This window comes from Vicugna pacos, unplaced genomic scaffold, assembly GCF_048564905.1.
Source record: "Vicugna pacos unplaced genomic scaffold, VicPac4 SAC-SAT, whole genome shotgun sequence".
NCBI lineage: Eukaryota > Metazoa > Chordata > Mammalia > Artiodactyla > Camelidae > Vicugna > Vicugna pacos.
Window position 1 is genome coordinate 10,362,254 of NW_027328721.1, and position 6,757 is coordinate 10,369,010.

A 6,757-nucleotide genomic window follows, 5' to 3' on the forward strand; every position below is an offset into this window, starting at 1 on the left:
TCAGTGCGTGGGGGAGCTCGAGAGACAACTCCACACAGCTCTCATCAGTCACAGGTGTTCCCTATTCGGGGAAGTCTGAGAAATCATTTCCTTCACCTTGGTTATGTAGCCTCTGTCGCTGGGATATCTTGCAAACCCCCATAGCATTCCCTGGCTCAGAGACATTAGGAAAACACTCAGGGGAGGCGAGCTTAGGTATTTCGTTAGAACCCACGTGCTGCCGACCGTTGGTGCAACCTCCCCACGCTCAGGATTCTGGAACCATTGTCAGTGCGTGGGGGAGCTCGAGAGACAAGTCCACGCAGCTCTCTTCATTCACAGGTGTTCCCTGTTCGGGGAAGAAAGAAAAATACATTCCCTGACCTTGGGGTGGCAGCCTCTGTCACTGGGATATCCTGCAAACCCACCTAGCATTCCCTGGCACAGAGACATTAGGAATACCCTCAGGGGAGACGAGCTTAGGCATTCCGTAAGAACCCACGCGCTGCCAACCGTTGGTGGAACCTCCCGAAGCTCAGGATTCCGGAATCATTGTCAGTGCGTGGGGGACCCCGAGTGACAACTCCACGAAGCTCTCTTCAGTCACAGGTGTTCCCTGTTCGGGGAAGTCCGAGAAATCACCTCCCTGACCTTGGGGAGACAGGGTCTGACACTGGGATATCCTGCAATCACCCCTAGCATTCCCTGGCATAGAGAAATTAGGAAAACCCTCAGGGGAGACGAGCTTAGGCATTCCGTTAGGACCCACGCGCTGCCAACTGTTGGTGGAACCTCCCCACGCTCAGTATTCCGCAACCATTGTCAGTGCGTGGGGGAGCTCGAGAGACAATTCCACGCAGCTCTATTTAGTAACAGGTGTTCCCTGTTCAGGGAAGTCCGAGAAATAGCTTCTCTGAACTTGGGGAGGCAGCCTCTGTCACTGGGATATACTGCAAAACACCCAAGCATTCCCTGGCACAGAGACATTAAGAAAAACCTCAGGGGAGTCGAGTTTAGGCATTCTGTTTGATCACTCGCGCTGCCGACCGTTGGTGGAACCTCCCCACTCTCAGGAATCCGAAACCATTTTCAGAGCGTCGGGGAGCACGAGAGAAAACTCCACGCAGCTCTCTTCAGTCACAGTTGTTCCTTGTTCGGGAAAGTCCGAGAAATAATTTCGCTGACCTTGTGGAGGCAGCCTCTGACATTGGGATATCCTCCAATCACCCCTAGCATTCCCTGGCACAAAGACATTAGGAAAACCCTCAGGGAAGACGAGCTTAGGCATTCCGTTAGAACTAACGCGTTGCCGACCGTTGGTGGAACCTCCCCACTCTCAGGATTCCGAAAAGATTGTCAGAGCGTGGGGGAGCTCGAGAGACAACTCCACGCAGCTCTCTTCAGTCACAGGTGTTCCCTATTCGGGGAAGTCCGACAAATCACTTCCTTGACCTTGGGGAAGTAGCCTCTGTCACTGGGATATCCTGCAAACCCCCCTAGCATTCCCTGGCACAGAGACATTAGGAAAACCCTCAGGGGAGACAAGCTTAGGCATTCCGTTAGAACCCACGCGCTGGCGACCGTTGGTGGAACCTCCCCACGCTCAGGATTCCGGAACCATTGTCAGTGCGTGGGGGAGCTCGAGAGACAATTCCACGCAGCTCTCTTCAGTCACAGGTGTTCCCTGTTCGGGGAAGAAAGAAAAATACCTTCCCTGACCTTGGGGTGGCAGACTCTGTCACTGGGATATCCTGCAAACCCACCTAGCATTCCCTGGCAGAGAGACATTAGGGAAACCCTCAGGGGAGACGAGCTTAGGCATTCCGTTAGAACCCACACGCTGCCGACCGTTGTTGCAACCTCACCACACTCAGGATTCCGGAACCATTGTTAGTGGTTGGGGAAGCTCGAGAGACATCTCCACGCAGCTCTCTTCAGTCACAGGTGTTCCCTATTCGGGGAAGTCCGAGAAATACCTTCCCTGACCTTGGGGTGGCAGCCTCTGTCACTGGGATATCCTGCAAACACCCCTAGCATTCCCTGGCACAGAGACATTAGGAAAACCCTCACGGGAGACGAGCTTAGGCATTCCGTTAGAACCCACGCGCTGCCGACCGTTGGTGGAACCTCTCCACGCTGAGGATTCCGGAATCATTTTCAGTGCGTGGGGTAGCTCGAGAGACAACTCCACGCAGCTCTCTTCAGTCACAAGTGTTCCCTGTTCGGGGAAGTCAGAGAAACACCTTCCCTGACCTTTTGGAGGCAGCCTCTGTCACTGGGATATCCTGCAATCACCCCTAGCATTCCCTGGCAAAAAGAAAGTAGGAAAACTCTCTGGGAAGACGAGCTTAGGCATTCCGTTAGAACCAACGCGTTGCCGACCGTTGGTGGAACCTCCCCACTCTCAGGATTCCGAAAAGATTGTCAGAGCGTGGGGGAGCACGAGACAAACTCCACGCAGCTCTCTTCAGTCACAGGTGTTCCCTGTACGGGGAAGTCTGAGAAATCACTTCCCTGACCTTGGGGAGGTCGCCTCTATCACTGGGATACCTTGCAAACCCCCCTAGCATTCCCTGGCACAGAGACATTAGGAACATCCTCAGGGGAGACGAGCTTTGGCATTCCGTTAGATCCCACGCGCTGCCGACATTTGTTGGAACCTCCCATGGCTCAGGATTCCGGAAACATTGTCAGTGCTGGGGGAGCAGGAGAGAGAACTCCACGCAGGTCTCTTCAGTCACAGGTGTTCCCTGATCGGGGAAGTCAGAGAAATACCTTCCCTGACCTTGGGGTGGCAGCCTCTGTCACTGGGATATCCTGCAATCACACCTAGCATACAATTGCACAGAGACATTAGGGAAACCACGCAGCTCTCTTCAGTCACAGGTGTTCCCTGTTCGGGGAAGTCCGAGAAATAACTTCCCTGACCTTGGGGAGGCAGCCTCTGACACTGGGATATCCTGCAATCACACTTAGCATTCCCTGGCACAGAGACATTAGGAAAATCCTAAGGGGAGACGAGCTTAGGCATTCCGTTAGAACCCACGCGCTGCCGACCTTTGGTGGAACCTCCCCACGCTCAGGATTCCGGAACCATTGTCAGTGCGTGGGGGAGTTCGAGAGACAAGTTCACACAGCTCTCTTCAGTCACAGGTGTTCCCTGTTCGGGGAAGTCCACGAAAAATTTTCCCTGACCTTGGGGAGGCAGCCTCTGTCACTGGGATATCCTGCAAACCCCCCTAGCATTCCCTGGCACAGAGATATTAGGAAAATCCTCAGGGGAGACGAGCTTAGGCATTCCATTAGAACCCACGCGCTTCCGACCGTTGGTGGAACCTCCCCACACTCAGTATTCCATAACAATTGTCAGTGCGTGGGGGAGCTCGAGAGACAACTCCACGCAGCTCTCTTCAGTCACAGGTGTTCCCTGTTCGGGAAGTCCGACAAATAACTTCCCTGACCTTGGGGAGGCAGGCTCTGTCACTGGGATATCCTGCAACCACCCCTAGCATTCCCTGGCACAGAGACATTAGGAAAACCCTCAGGGGAGACGAGGTGAGGCATTCCGTTTGAACCCACGCGCTGCCAAACGTTGGTGGAAGGTCCCCACGCTCAGGATTCCGGAATCATTCTCAGTGCGTGGGGGAGCTCGAGAGACAACTCCACACAGCTCTCATCAGTCACAGGTGTTCCCTATTCGGGGAAGTCTGAGAAATCATTTCCTTCACCTTGGTTATGTAGCCTCTGTCGCTGGGATATCTTGCAAACCCCCATAGCATTCCCTGGCTCAGAGACATTAGGAAAACACTCAGGGGAGGCGAGCTTAGGTATTTCGTTAGAACCCACGTGCTGCCGACCGTTGGTGCAACCTCCCCACGCTCAGGATTCTGGAACCATTGTCAGTGCGTGGGGGAGCTCGAGAGACAAGTCCACGCAGCTCTCTTCATTCACAGGTGTTCCCTGTTCGGGGAAGAAAGAAAAATACATTCCCTGACCTTGGGGTGGCAGCCTCTGTCACTGGGATATCCTGCAAACCCACCTAGCATTCCCTGGCACAGAGACATTAGGAATACCCTCAGGGGAGACGAGCTTAGGCATTCCGTAAGAACCCACGCGCTGCCAACCGTTGGTGGAACCTCCCGAAGCTCAGGATTCCGGAATCATTGTCAGTGCGTGGGGGACCCCGAGTGACAACTCCACGAAGCTCTCTTCAGTCACAGGTGTTCCCTGTTCGGGGAAGTCCGAGAAATCACCTCCCTGACCTTGGGGAGACAGGGTCTGACACTGGGATATCCTGCAATCACCCCTAGCATTCCCTGGCATAGAGAAATTAGGAAAACCCTCAGGGGAGACGAGCTTAGGCATTCCGTTAGGACCCACGCGCTGCCAACTGTTGGTGGAACCTCCCCACGCTCAGTATTCCGCAACCATTGTCAGTGCGTGGGGGAGCTCGAGAGACAATTCCACGCAGCTCTATTTAGTAACAGGTGTTCCCTGTTCAGGGAAGTCCGAGAAATAGCTTCTCTGAACTTGGGGAGGCAGCCTCTGTCACTGGGATATACTGCAAAACACCCAAGCATTCCCTGGCACAGAGACATTAAGAAAAACCTCAGGGGAGTCGAGTTTAGGCATTCTGTTTGATCACTCGCGCTGCCGACCGTTGGTGGAACCTCCCCACTCTCAGGAATCCGAAACCATTTTCAGAGCGTCGGGGAGCACGAGAGAAAACTCCACGCAGCTCTCTTCAGTCACAGTTGTTCCTTGTTCGGGAAAGTCCGAGAAATAATTTCGCTGACCTTGTGGAGGCAGCCTCTGACATTGGGATATCCTCCAATCACCCCTAGCATTCCCTGGCACAAAGACATTAGGAAAACCCTCAGGGAAGACGAGCTTAGGCATTCCGTTAGAACTAACGCGTTGCCGACCGTTGGTGGAACCTCCCCACTCTCAGGATTCCGAAACGATTGTCAGAGCGTGGGGGAGCACGAGAGACAACTCCACGCAGCTCTCTTCAGTCACAGGTGTTCCCTATTCGGGGAAGTCCGAGAAATACCTTCCCTGACCTTGGGGAGAATTCCTCAATCTCTGGGATATCCTGCAAACCCCCCTAGCATTCCCTGGCACAGAGACATTAGGAAAACCCTCAGGGGAGACAAGCTTAGGCATTCCGTTAGAACCCACGCGCTGGCGACCGTTGGTGGAACCTCCCCACGCTCAGGATTCCGGAACCTTTGTCAGTGCTTGGGGGAGTTCAAGAGACAACTCCCCGCATCTCTCTTCAGTCACAGGCGTTCCCTGTTGGGGAAGTCCGAGAAATACCTTCCCTGACCTTGGGGAGAATTCCTCAATCTCTGGGATATCCTGCAAACCCCCCTAGCATTCCCTAGCCAGAGATATTAGGAAAACCTTCAGGGGAGACGAGCTTAGGCATTCCGTTAGAACCCACGTTCTGCCGACCTTTGGTGGAACCTCCCCACGCTCAGGATTCCGGAACCATTGTCAGTGCGTGGGGGAGCTCGAGAGACAATTCCACGCAGCTCTCTTCAGTCACAGGTGTTCCCTGTTCGGGGAAGAAAGAAAAATACCTTCCCTGACCTTGGGGTGGCAGACTCTGTCACTGGGATATCCTGCAAACCCACCTAGCATTCCCTGGCAGAGAGACATTAGGGAAACCCTCAGGGGAGACGAGCTTAGGCATTCCGTTAGAACCCACACGCTGCCGACCGTTGTTGCAACCTCACCACACTCAGGATTCCGGAACCATTGTTAGTGGTTGGGGAAGCTCGAGAGACATCTCCACGCAGCTCTCTTCAGTCACAGGTGTTCCCTATTCGGGGAAGTCCGAGAAATACCTTCCCTGACCTTGGGGTGGCAGCCTCTGTCACTGGGATATCCTGCAAACACCCCTAGCATTCCCTGGCACAGAGACATTAGGAAAACCCTCACGGGAGACGAGCTTAGGCATTCCGTTAGAACCCACGCGCTGCCGACCGTTGGTGGAACCTCTCCACGCTGAGGATTCCGGAATCATTTTCAGTGCGTGGGGTAGCTCGAGAGACAACTCCACGCAGCTCTCTTCAGTCACAAGTGTTCCCTGTTCGGGGAAGTCAGAGAAACACCTTCCCTGACCTTTTGGAGGCAGCCTCTGTCACTGGGATATCCTGCAATCACCCCTAGCATTCCCTGGCAAAAAGAAAGTAGGAAAACTCTCTGGGAAGACGAGCTTAGGCATTCCGTTAGAACCAACGCGTTGCCGACCGTTGGTGGAACCTCCCCACTCTCAGGATTCCGAAACGATTGTCAGAGCGTGGGGGAGCACGAGACAAACTCCACGCAGCTCTCTTCAGTCACAGGTGTTCCCTGTACGGGGAAGTCTGAGAAATCACTTCCCTGACCTTGGGGAGGCAGCCTCTGTCAATGGTATATCCTGCAAACACCCCTAGCATTCCCTGGCACAGAGATATTAGGAAAACCCTAAGGGGAGACGAGCTTAGTCATTCCGTTAGAACCCACGCACTGCCGACCGTTGGTGGAACCTCCACATGCTCAGGATTCCGGAAACATTGTCAGTGCTGGGGGAGCACGAGAGACAACTCCACGCATCTCTCTTCAGTCGCAGGTGTTCCCTGTTCGGGGAAGTCCGAGAAATAGCTTCCGTGACCTTGGGGAGGCAGCCTCTGTCACTGGGATAACCTGCAAACACCCCTAGCATTCCCTGGCACAGAGACATTACGAAAACCCTCAGGGGAGATGAGCTTATGCATTCCGTTAGTACCCA